Source organism: Triticum aestivum, chromosome 3D (genome assembly GCF_018294505.1).
Source record: "Triticum aestivum cultivar Chinese Spring chromosome 3D, IWGSC CS RefSeq v2.1, whole genome shotgun sequence".
NCBI lineage: Eukaryota > Viridiplantae > Streptophyta > Magnoliopsida > Poales > Poaceae > Triticum > Triticum aestivum.
Genome location: NC_057802.1, coordinates 205,305,298 through 205,318,538, shown reverse-complemented (window position 1 = coordinate 205,318,538; position 13,241 = coordinate 205,305,298). Strand labels below are relative to the sequence as shown.

General features: G+C 45.4%; 1 long non-coding RNA gene across 3 annotated transcripts; it reads right to left on the bottom strand.

The window, feature by feature from the left end:
- Positions 1–240: 240 nt before the first annotated feature.
- On the bottom strand, positions 241–3,191 carry LOC123078242 (uncharacterized). 3 transcript variants are annotated; one of them, XR_006437204.1, is made up of 6 exons: positions 2,926–3,191; positions 2,542–2,803; positions 1,954–2,457; positions 1,405–1,509; positions 680–1,172; positions 241–548 (listed from the first exon to the last, which is right to left on the bottom strand). It is a non-coding gene; the product is annotated as an uncharacterized lncRNA (long non-coding RNA). The 3 variants fall into 3 exon arrangements; XR_006437203.1 differs by having other exon boundaries at positions 1,405–2,457; XR_006437205.1 differs by having other exon boundaries at positions 1,405–2,457; positions 2,542–2,771.
- Between the last annotated feature and the right edge of the window lie 10,050 nt (positions 3,192–13,241).

The following is a 13,241-nucleotide window of genomic DNA, read 5'->3' as shown; positions in this document are numbered from 1 at the left end:
TAAATTACAAATTGAGGCCTGATGACCAGAATTGCTATAATGTTCTCTTTGAATTTGAAAGCATGAAGAGACATAGAAATAATAGTGTGTTTATGCTATTCATGCAATCTTTTCAAGTTAGTTTTCAATGTTTTTGTAGAAAAAAATACTAAATATATTTAAATTGCAAGAACAATTGTTATGAAGTTGTCTAGCTGGACTTGAAGGCATGAACACATAGTATAAAAAAATAGCAGAGAATGAAGGAAGTACATATATCAATTTCTACAATTGAATATCAATTTACATCTCAAATATTAGTTGATCAACATTTCACATTTGTTAGTAAATCAGAGAAGATCATAGAAAATTGTACAGCATGCATTCATCAATTCTCTAGTGCTGCCCAAAAAGAATTGATTAGCTGGGCCTAATCCGACCATGAAACATTTGCAAACGACTGCCCAATGCCAATCTCACCATCTCCTTCCTATTTTCCGTCCTTTCTCCTGTTATTGGTTCCATCGCCTAATCCGCGCAGCTGGCCGTGCATCTGTGTTCTCCTCAGCCTGCTTTCGACACAACACTTGTAAACTAATACCCGGCAAATACAACTCTATCTGTCGGCATTGCACTATCTTCCTCATACCAGGCAAATACAACACTAATTTATCGAGTACAGAAGGAACACGGTACTTACCGAACACTGCAAATATATGCCTTGTTGAAGCATCTACCAGTTGCATGGCTTCATCAAATTTTGAACTTGCATGGTTCAACAAAATCAAACAGTGAACTCTCATGAACATTAGTTCAGCGATGATGCTCTGTCATTGGGATCAGGACCTCACATCTTAATGGAAGGAAGCAGTTATTAATCAAGTCTAAAATCTGAGTGAGACTTAGGCAGTCAAGCCCATTGCAGAACCATGTCTGATAGAAAAACACTAATAACATCTAACTAACAGAGAGTGACTTGACCCATATATGTCTGCAAATGCAACTCACATATTACTACACAAGAAAACAAATCAAGTTGCTGTTGCTTCTTCACATAAACGATCATAAATAAGATGAGAAGGCAGACACAGCAAGCAAGAAGGACCTTCCAGCACAACTGTTATTCTTTCAACAGTGACGGTAGTAGCTGTGTCCCTGGGGAGGTACCTGCAGTCGCCCATATTGTACTTCTTCTGTGTACAAGAGAAGATACTTGTGTGAAGTTTGGAACTGCCAACGTAAAAAATGAAGAAGGAACTTTGAGACCTTTGCCTCTTTCAAGTAACAACATGTGGTTCTTTTCTTTGATAATAAATCAGAGGAGACAAGGAAATAAAAAGAGAGTAGCACTTCTGTTGCATGTTTTGTACCATATCAATATGAAATGCATGAGATGTAACGAAGATGCAAGATGATAAGACTCACCTGCTCATTGTGGTCAAGGCTATTCTGTATTCCATCCGTTAACACTGAACGCACTTGAACAATCCTTAGGAATCCATGTCTCATGTATCATGCAGTCGAAAGAACCTGGAAAGAGGAACTGATTATGAACCAAACTAATTTATAAGAAAGATGCTACAAAAGATCAATCTACTGTCTATTGAATAGTGATTCCTTTCTCTGTGATCCTTGCAACAACAAAAATGTTGACTTTACTCTCATCATAGTATAGCTTGGTCAGAAGCTACTTCGCCAACCATCATGACAAACTAAAACCATCGGGGTCTGATGAAATCTTGTGTGATAATATATAAGACAGTAGCTGGATAGCTTGATAAATCAAGAGGTCAAGTTAAGGTTTTGCGCCAGAGAACAAAATAAAATTTGCTGTGCCGGAATCAATAGCACAGAAGCAATAAGGAAAAAAAATACAAGTAATATATACAGTAATAAAGTATGTCATGCAAAATGCAGTAACCAATTACATCCCATGCAGTTATACCAGATGAAAGTAGGATATCAAAAAAATACCTGACCAAATGAAGCTCACACAGCTATTTGCCACCAATTTATCAAGCAATAGTGTACATGAACCTGCAATACTTACATACAGTGCTACTTTTTTTTAGATCAACAGTGCAACATTTAATTAGTTGATATATGAAGCGTAAGCATATTATAGATGACACTAACTACAACCAGAGGCCCAGACAGTTTACTATATTCTTACTTCCACGGATACTCCAGTTGGAGTGGTTGTCGACATGAAACTGTATTGCCATGTCCGCCAACATATTCTTTCATAAAGTATCAAGCAAAACTGAAAATTAGTGTATTGCAAGTGCCACTTTCAATGTTCAGGTTCAGTTCATCATACAATTATGGAATATTAACTCTGAAATAAAATATGACCGTGCAACACTTCTTTTCCTCTCGAATGTAAATATGAAGACCGAAATCCGGAATTTCCAAGTTACCTGCACTTGTCATTCTCGCAGAACCCGAACGACCACTTCTCCTCTCCTTGCCATAAACCTTCACACAATACATCAGAAAATAAGAATTGTACATCTGAATAAAAAGGGCCAAGCAAGCAGGCAGAAGTGCAGAGCGATCTACCATGGTAGAGCTCGTGTTGACTGGTGGCCCGTCATCTCCGACGTGCTAGAGCTGGGGACGACGCCATGGACGACACCATCTGCTATTTTCCTCGTGAAGGAAGAGCACGAAGATGTTGACAACAGTGACCGCCCCGTCAGACTATGAAGGGCACAATCTTCGTGGAGAAGAACTGCGACGTTCAGAGGAGGCGGGGCCAGGGTCTTCCGTCGGTGCACGGGTCACGGGAACTGAACGATGACGGACCGGAGATGAGCGGAGGCTGGAAAGAAGGCCAAATCAAGCAGGAAGAAGGCCAAATCGGGAAGGATTCAGCGCCTCCCGCCTCAGATCATGCAGAATATGAGAGAGGGGAGAGGGCCTTGCTAGCAGAATCCACCTCACCTCTAATCTGGCCGGTCGTTGGTAGGCCTCTCTTGCTCGACGGCTGGGCTGCCCACGCGAATCTTGTGCCGATGGTGCCGTGGCCGCTGTGCATCGGAGGTGGCGGTGGCACGCCGCCGTTGCTTCATCTCCTCGGCCGTACGTCTGCCACCAGCTCCACACGGAGAGAAGATCGAGGTTGGAAGGGTGGGGTAGATGGGACGGTAGGGCGAGGAGGCGAGGCAGCGACCGTCAGGAAGGAGAAGACCCATTTTATAGGCATATACGGCGGCCAACCGGTGGCACCACACTCGTCTCGAGTCTTCACTAGAGGAGACCCGATAAAATATCTGAAAGACCACCGCTTGTTTGGATAGAAGATATATATAAAATCCGTACTTTATAAACCAGGAAAACGGTTCAACCGAACAAAATCTCATTTGGCTACTATAACAAATCCACGAAACTTGGAACTGTACAACCCAAGATTTCGGGCTTATAGAAAAACGAGCTTTATCCGTTTTTTCACAAACGCGTTTGCTATATGCGTGATTGCAACAACTTTTTCCCGCCCGCTCGCTTCTCAACAACTTTTCTGGCGCCAGTTCTGCGTTTTGCTGCTCGCCCTCGCGCCTTTTTCATTGCTTATATACAGGCCCCATCGCTAATAAAACTGGCTGGCCGTCAATTCCATTCACAGGCGCTGGCTGGGAGACGCCGGCGCTGGTTCTCAGCAGCTTCTTCATCAGGCGGTTCTCATCATCTTCCCATCTTCAATCAAGTTGCACGACCCTGGTAAGATCAATCATCCTGTCAATATAAGTTGTAGTCGATGTACATATTTCATGATATTGTCCATTGATCAATCATCCAGATCAACAAATTAGTCCATATAAGTTGTAGATGTACAAATTTCATGGTATTGTTCATCGATCAATCATCTTGATCAACAAATTGGTCCATATGAGTTGTAGATGTACACATTTCATGATATTGTTCATCGATCAATCATCCTGATCAACAAATTCGTACGTAGATCTACAAATTTATGGTATTGTTCATCGATTCATTTTTTTGGCAATGAAGCTCATTTTGCAGAAAGAAAAAAACTCCGGTAATCTGAGATAGCCAATTCGTAGATGAAACTAGAACCACCAACTTGGCAATTTGTCCCTTCCTCTCTCTAATTGGAAACACTCCTCTGTTTGATTATAAAAGAAACCCACTACACTAGTTACTTGCTGATGTACATGGAAACCAGGTAAATGCCAGATATGAAAAAAGAGTAAATGGCACGCTAACTCTAATTATATATTTATATGGTATTAATAGGCACTAGGCCAATCTGAACTGTGCGATATAAGTATGTATGTTTGTGTTGTAGTCTAAATTGTATACACATGTATCATAGTCTAGTATGTAGGCCAATCGTGTACTCCTGGATATAAGGGGCCCTCAAATTTAAATTCAACATGCACATACAGCTTTACCTCTATAAAAACAAATGGTAAGCCAACAGTAGATCACTGAAATACAAGCCATCAGTTCCTTTGTCGACCTGCATTGTGAAAAGAACATAGGAATACACGTAGAAATCAAACAATTAGTAGTAAGTGTTGTCATAGGTAAAAATTAAAGATTAGCTCAGTCCTAGACCCCCATTTGTCTACTGCAATCAGAAGAATACACGCCAAGAGATCACACGAATGCAGTTGAAATATTATTATCATGTTCATTTCTTCCACTTAACAGTGTTCTTCTCAACCAAATAACTCACTTTGCAATATGGCTTGTTGTAAGTACAACTTTAAATTGGAGGTTTTGAAATGTCAAGAGAAATTAAGTTTGTCAATCACATACTCATTTAAATTTTTTATTTTCTTGTAGATAAATATGGATGATCAGAAGGACCAAAAAATAGGAAAGAAAACCCAGATAAAAAGAGGCATGTATGGAAATCTTCGGAGGACAAAATACTTCTCACTATACTGAAAGATCAAACTTTACACGGAGGGAAAGAAGGAACAGGTTACACAAAGAAAGCATGGCGTGATATCTTAGAACAATTCAATGATTCAAGAGTAGACAAACTTGAATTACAACAATTGAAAAATCGCCATAAGTACTATAGGAGTTGCTATGCTGCCATGGATAGACTTCTTAAACTGACGGGATTTGGTTGGGACGACGATGACAAAATGATAAAAGCTTTAGAAGAAACTTGGGAGGAACTAATTGAGGTAAGTTTGTGCGAGTAGGATTCATATAAAATTGGTATATTGTATTTATTAATAAAAAATTACCAACTTGCAGAAGCATAAGTCACTCCAAGAATATCGAGAAAAGGTGTGGCCTAGTTGGGAAGATCTTCAACAAATATGTGCTAGTTCAACGGCATCTGGAGTTGGTGCTGTATCTAGCAAAGGGAAAGATGGTTCAAGCAAACAGATCCAAGGAATGAAATCCCAGCAAAAATATTGGGTGATGCAAGGTTCTACCCATATTTCAAGGTATTTTCCTATCGCAAACACATGTTACTTTTAAATATGATTTAATACTATGTCATGGAAACTTAAACTTCATTGTTTGACTAACAAAAATCCCAACAGAACTGCCTAGGAGCAATTGATGGGACACACATTGAGGCAAAAATCAGGCTAGATAAGCAAAACTCCTTATAGAAATAGGCATGGTTACCCCTCTCAAAATGTAATGGCAGCAGTGTCATTTGACATGACATTCTCATATGTCGCTACTGGATGGGAAGGTTCTGCGTCAGATCAAGCAGTTCTAAGATGGGCTGTTACCAGTGGGGGTTTTGTTGTTCCTGAAGGTAAAAGTTCAAACATATGAACTATATATTGATTAATCTTATTACATAAAGATTATGACCGTGCTATCAAACCTTACGTGCAGGTAAATTTTATCTTGTTGATTCTGGATATGCAAATACTCCAAAATTTATTGCCCCGTACCATGGAGATCGTTATCATATTGCTTCTTTTCGTGGAAGTAATCGACGATATACTAGTGAGAAAGATATGTTCAATCATCTGCACGCACAACTACGAAATGTTGTTGAGCGAACTTTTGGTGTTCTAAAAGCTCGCTTTCCAATTTTAAGTAGGAAAGGAGGAATTCCTTATCCATATAAAACACAAGTCAAAATTGTTATGGCTTGTTGTATTATCCACAACTTCATCCGGAAGGTTAATCATCATGATGAGTTGTTCGAGCTTTATGAGCATGGGGAAGCACAACAACATGTTGACCATGGTGATCAGCAAATTAGAGGGCAAGCAAGAGAAGATGAACGAGCTGCTGGTGAGAGAGTTCGTGCAGGCATTGCTCGACAGTTGTGGAGTAATCATCAACAGCGTTCCGCTCAACAACCAGAAGATGATTAAGCATTACAATATTATTTTTTAAATTTTATTTATAGATTCATTACAATAATAATTGTTACAATTTTTCATCAATTTATAGGTTCCAAAACTTCCCGTTCTGTATTACAAGATGATAGTAATGCTAAATTATTTTATGTACAACTGTGTGCAATAAATTTGTCATTCGATAAGAAAAATGGCCATTGCAGACTAGAGAATGAAGTTGAAGAACTGAAACTGATATATTTGTGAAAAGAACCAATGCAGATGAAGGTTATGCATTCAGCAACAAAAAATAAGCACATTCAAGAGATTACGAGAAAACCTTCACATGTGGCATGAGGAATCTGTATGGACCAGCAACCATCATTATCCTCTGCATTGTCAACTTGCCACTCTTTTGTCTCTATGAGCAAAGGCTGTGTCAAACCACTCTCTAAATTATCACTTAGTCCCTATTATGGGAAAGAATTAAATCAACGACTTTACCATGTAGCTAATTGTTAAGCCCTGTAAACTATGAAGTTTTTTTCCTCTTGGCAAGTAGAATGGCATTTCTTATTAACACAAGTAGAATCATCATATGAATTGTTCAAGCTCCCAGCTCAAATAATTCGACCTTGAAATGCAAACAAAGATGAAATGTTTACCTGCTCCGCCAAATCATCATCCTCACGCTTGACCTCCAGCCCCGACATGGCCGCTATCAGGGTGGGCGGCGTCGAGCACTCTTTTGAGATCTGAACTTCCATGTACGGATGCTGCTGGACGGCCAGCATCAAGGGGCGGCGTACATCTGGGATGAGCTCGAGAAGAACCTCTCCCCGAGCAAAGCCTATGCAGGGCCGATGTGGGAGGTCGCCCAGGGGCGGCGGACCTATGGGATGAGCTCGAGGAGCAGATCTCGCCGAGCAGAGCCTGTACGGGGACGACCAGAGTCGGCCTAGGCGACCAGGGAAAGCCTCCGCGCGCGGAGTCGTCGAGGCCGTCCCGACGGGAGGAGGGCACCGGTGTCTGGCGGTGAGGATGAACGACGGAACAGGAATCACAGGCTGGAGCGGCTGGAGTCGAAGCTTTGGGAAGTCGTCGTCAATGGCCAAAATTGGGGAAAGTAAGAGAGAGAAGGCAAGGGGAGGAAGTGAATCGGTATCCTCCTACCCAAACAAGGAAATGTACAAGCCAGTTTTATCCTTTCCAAACCCAAACGTGTTTATGTGTAAATTAGTTATCCAAAAATTCATTAGCAAAACCGATTTTGCTAAAATCCAGCTACAAACTCGTTTACCATGTATCCGGCCCTATCCAAACAACTAGTTAATGAGCGCTCCTTCGGGAGCCTCGCAACGATCAGCGCCACTTGGCGCGCTCTCAGCCATTCGCCACGTGTCGCGCTCTGGACGCTCCTTTCAGATTTTGTTTTTTTTTTATTTTTCCGCACGCGTTTTTGGCTTTTTAAACGTTTTTCCCCGGGTTTTTTCAACGTTTTGGTTTTTCCCCGGTCTTCCTTAGCGTTTCGACCAAAAAAAAATTTCAAAATTTTTTTTTTGCGCGAACAAACGCGTTTGCTTTTTTTTCTTTCGTGAAAAGTCACGTTTTTTTTCGCGAGAGGCACGGTTGTGCTTTAGCGAGAGTCACGGCCGTGCCTTTTGGAAACAAAAAAACGCGTTTTCTGTTTTTTTCTTTCGCGAGAGTCACGGTTTTACTTCCGCGAGAGGCACGGTTGTGCTTTTGTGAGAGTCACGGCCGTGCCTCTCGGAAAGGAAAAAACAAAACGCGTTTTCTGTTTATTTTTCTTTCGCGAGAGTCACGGTTTTGCTACCGCGCGAGGCACGGTTGTGCTTTTGCGAGAGTCACGGCCGTGCCTCTCGGAAAGGAAAAAAATACGCGTTTTCTGTTTTTTTTCTTTCGCGAGAGCCACGTTTTGTTTTTGCCAGAGGCACGGTTGTGCTTTCGCGAGAGTCACGGGCGTGCCTCTTTCGAAAAGGGAAAAACGCGTTTTATGTTTTTTTCTTTCCATGAGAGTCACGATTTTGCTTCCACGAGAGGCACGGTTGTGATTTCGTGAGAGGCATGAGCGTGCCTCTTTCGGAAAGGAAAAAAACCGTGCTCCCGGTTTGGTTTTTCCGTCCGGTTTTTTTCGCCCGGTTTTTTTCGTGAAAAAAAAGTTCGTCAAAACCTATCAACATAGGATCTAGTTTTGAGGATCTCGACGCGAGGAATCCAATGGTGAAAACGGTTTGAGATTTGGACGCACGGTTTAAGAGATAAAACATTTTGGATAAACGAATCTACGAAAAAAAGGGAAAACTCCCAGATTGCGACAAGTGGCGCGCTGCATGTGCGCCACTTGTCGTGACCTGGGAAGATGGAGTGTTCTTTGCAACGAGTACTGCTTAATTAGTGATTTCGAAGACAATCAACAAGAAGAGAAGATCCTGGAAACGAAGCCCACCAGAAAAGCCTAGAAGGCAATGTGTCCATCGATGGAATGGCAGTCAACGACACAAGGGCACCGGACGTGGCAACCACACACAGAACCAAACGTGCTAAAACAACCCCACCAAGAAAAAAATAAAATCAATCCACTCTAGGAAACCATCGTGCACACGTGTCGCTCAAACAAGGGCAGTAAAAAAAATTCAAAAAACCAGGTAAATTGAACCCTTACGGGCCTAGTCTTCTTAGTATATAGATGCATTAATTAAATAAGAGATATTGTGATATCCCAAGATATCCATGTCCCAACATGGAACAAACTGCAACTGCACCTGCAACTAGCAACGTTATAAGAGGGGCTGAGCAAAGCGGTAACATAGCCAAACAACGGTTTGCTAGGATGGTAGAAAAGGTTAGAGGTTATCATGGCAATTTGGAAGGCTTGACAAACAAGTGGTAGATAGCGTGACATAGCGATAGAATCGAGACAACTAGAAAAGCAAAGATAGTAGTGGTATCCAGGGTAATGGTCATCTTGCCTGAAATCCCGCTAGGAAGAAGAACGAGTCCATGAAGTAGCTGAACCAACATAGTCAAACGAATCCTCACGATAGCAACGAAATAAGAACTATCGAGAAGAAGCACAACCAGAAAGAAGAAAACAACACGGTAAACACACAAGCATAAGCATGGCATTATGCACAAACAAGTATGATGCATGTCTGATTTAAATATGCATGGCATGGCAAAGTACAACAAACAATACTACAATTTAAGTGGAGCTCAATATGCAACGAGTTGCATATTGACGAGACACCACATTTAAATATTTAGTTCGCTCTCAATATGAACCCAACAAGTTTAAATGTTCTTAACATGGCAAGAGGTGAAGCATAACAAAACTACACTATCTAAGCAGTTTAAATGGGGGGCGGAAACAACAAACAACAAATCCGGAAAATCCCCATGTGCATATTTTGGATATCGTACTGTTCCGCCCTAAATCATATTTTAAAGTTGTTAAACATCAAAATAAAGTGCACCATGTTAATCTTTGCATTTTTCTACCCCATTTACATATCAAGTTTATTTAATTCGGAGATACGGTTATTTAGTTACGAAATAAACCATTTTAGCATGTCATTTATGCAAATTAATGCAAACAGCAATTCTAAATATTTTAACATGGATGAAAGTTGGATATTATGAAACTGCATGAAATTCCAAGTGTTATACATATGTAACATGTTTCATTTGGATGCATGGACATATAGTTATTGACAATTCAAAATGATGGCATTGATGTGAATATGCAGAATGAAAAAAAGGCTAAATCACATGGGACAGAAAAAAAACATACTGTGCAAGCCCAGAAATGGAATTGGCCCAAGTGACTGAATGTGTGTGTGCAGGAAAAAGATAAGTTAAAACAAAGGGGAAAACGGGGAGAGCTGGGTTTCGAACCCAGGACCTCCTGGATCGGAGAGTGAATTTTTCCACTGCTGTGCTGCTCTGTGTTTGGCATAAAAGCAGAAAAGTGTCCTAAGACCATCTAGAAAGGCCGACCTTGGCCCTGTCGCACGGAGATCGCTGGCGACGATGGCGAGCAAAGTAGCGGCGGTCGAGGCTAGAGAGCGGTGGCGGGGGTGCAGATCTTGGTGGGGTTGCGATCCCTGCATGCGGAGCGGCTACGGGACGTGCACGCACGGGGCTGCTCGGGCACGAGCTTGAACTCGGCTCGGGCATGGCGAGGCATGGGCTATGGTGCTGGGCGAAGCGGCGATGCGGGCATGCATCTTGGACGTGGGACGTGACCTGCGGGTGTTGTAGTGTGTGGACCAGCTAGGCGAGCAGCAGCATGAGCATCGAAGCAAGCGGTCGCGACTCGCGAGCGCACGCAAGAAGCAGAGAAGAACAAGGCGGGCGAGCAGAACAGCGGGCGAGCTCGTCGGAGGAACTCCAGTGACCAAAACTCGCAGAGGAGGGCACCAAAAGATGTTGCGCTACAAGGCGATCCTAAAGGTGCTACGGATGCATCAAAACACGGACGGGAACCTTGCCGACGATGAGGTCCCGCGGTGGTGGAGCTCGAGCAAACCAATGACAAAAATCGAGGACCCTATATGACCTACGCGTCGGCGCGAGTGCAGCGGAAGCAAGAACGCAAGCAGGGGTCATTAGAACTACGACGGCGACCATACCCTGGCGGAGAAGCTCTCGGGCTCGAGAGGACTTGACCGAAACAGGGCACAAACGAGAGGAGGACCAGAAACTCGCCCATGGCGGATATGGAATCGGCGACTCAGGAAGACGACTATGGTGACAGAATTGAACTGGAGAGAGATGGGGAGGAGCGGGGCGTCACCGTGGGGGTGCTGCTGGAGTAGTACGAGGTCGACGGTGACCGGAGACGGCGAGGAGACGTGCTGATCGGGCGGAGGCGTCCGGTTGCGAGATGTAGAACGAAGAAGAGGAGGAGGACGTCGAGGAGGAAGCTCCCGGGGTCCTTGTGGAAGCGTGAGTAGGCGAGGAAGACGACGGTGCAGCTCGTGTCACTACCGAGGAAGAAGACAATGGTTGTGGGATGGATCACGCCGGAGAAGAGCTCGGGCTCCTCTCAGCCATGGCGTCGGCGTGTTGACTAGGTGCTATTGAGTATTATGTTTAGTTAGGAAATATGAGATAGACTAGGATATGTTCCGGCTTGTCTTGTACTCCAAGTTGATCATGTACTCCTATATATATGCCCACGAGGCTCAAGCAATATCAACGAACTATTCCACCAATCCCTCTCTCCCTTCTAAACCCTAGTCGCCGCCCGACGCTTCCGCTCCGCGCCGCCCCCGGGGCAGTCGGCCTCCATGACCGCCGCCGGGGCCGCGCCGCCCGTACCTAGGGTTCGTTCGCCGTCCGTGTTGGTTGGCTGCCCTAGAGAGTCTTTTTTCTCGATCTGTTGATTGGGATTTTCTCTCTTGCCGATCAATTGATCGGTATTCTTTTTTGTTTTTCTGATCCGTAGATCGGCTTGTGTTGCCCCCCCTCGTCCACAACGCATGTCTACTTCGTCGGCATCTTCATCGGCCCTCCGACGGGATCGGTTGCCGCGGTTGTGTATGCCGGTACGGCGATCGCTCGGGCTGGCCGCACGCTGGCCGTATGCGCGCGTACTGATGCGCCCACGCAGGCGTGCTGCTGCTGCCCATTGCTGCATGATATGCCGTTCCATGCATGGTGCGTGCATGCTGGCTGGGTGGCTGCCCATGCACGTCGCATCCCATGCGGACTGGATTGCACGTCTCATCGTCTGATGCAAGCCGTTCAGTCTAATCAATTGCACGTGTTGCATCAAATTCAATGAAGATCGTCATTGAGTATACATGCCTGTTCACCGATCGAGCAACGCGTTGTCGCTGCGTCGCCCCGTCGGGCCACAGCGCCGCCGCCCCGTGGTTCTTTCCGTGGCTGCATCGATCCGCGCCGCTGCTGTGTCGTCCCTTTGGGCCATAGTACCGCGGCACGTGATCCCCACCACCGCCTTGAGGCCGTTCCCGTGGTTGCACCATCTCGTGCGCTACCGCTGCGTTGCCACTTCGGGTCATAGTGCCGCGGCCCGTGGTCAACCGCCGCACCGAGGCCGTCCGCTCCAGGCCATCCCTGAGGATGCACCGACCCTCGCGCCGCCGCTGCGTCGCCCCGTCGGGCCGTAGCGAGCGTGGCACGCGATCCCTGCAACCGCCCTGAGATCTTCCCTGCTGTCGCCCCGACCTACCCGCCGCTGTTGCGTCGCCCCTTCGGTCCATAACGCCGCGGCCCGCAGTCCGCCGCCGTCCACGCGCGTTGACTTTCACGTGATATGCGCCGCACCGCCTCCCTTGGCGCGGGAACATCACCGTCCGCGCCAGTCTTCGTCACACTGTCGGGTTCATTATCGCCTACTTCGAGCACCGCCGCCGGGCTCCTTCTCTAGCCGCCGCTGCCGCCTCCTTAGGCCGCCGCCGCCGCTGCTCTTCTTCTGCGGCTCCACGACGACTACCTCGACACCGGCGACCCCCGACTCGACACCGACCACGGCGTTCTTCGCACGGCTACCTCGACTACGGCTACACCACCTATGCTATCGGCTACCTCGACAAACGGCACAGAGGGCTACCGCCTTGCTTGAGCAACCTCATCAGTTTCTGTTGGGGAACGTAGTAATTTCAAAAAATTCTACGCACACGCAAGATCATGGTGATGCATATCAACGAGAGGGGAGAGTGTTGTCCACGTACCCTCGTAGACCGAAAGCGGAAACGTTAGCACAACGCGGTTGATGTAGTCGTACGTCTTCACGATCCGACCGATCCAAGTACCGAACGTACGGCACCTCCGAGTTCAGCACACGTTCAGCTCGATGACGTCCCTCGAACTCCGATCCAGCCGAGCTTTGAGGGAGAGTTCCGTCAGCATGACGGCGTGGTGACGATGATGATGTTCTACCGACGCAGGGCTTCGCCTAAGCACCGCTATGATATT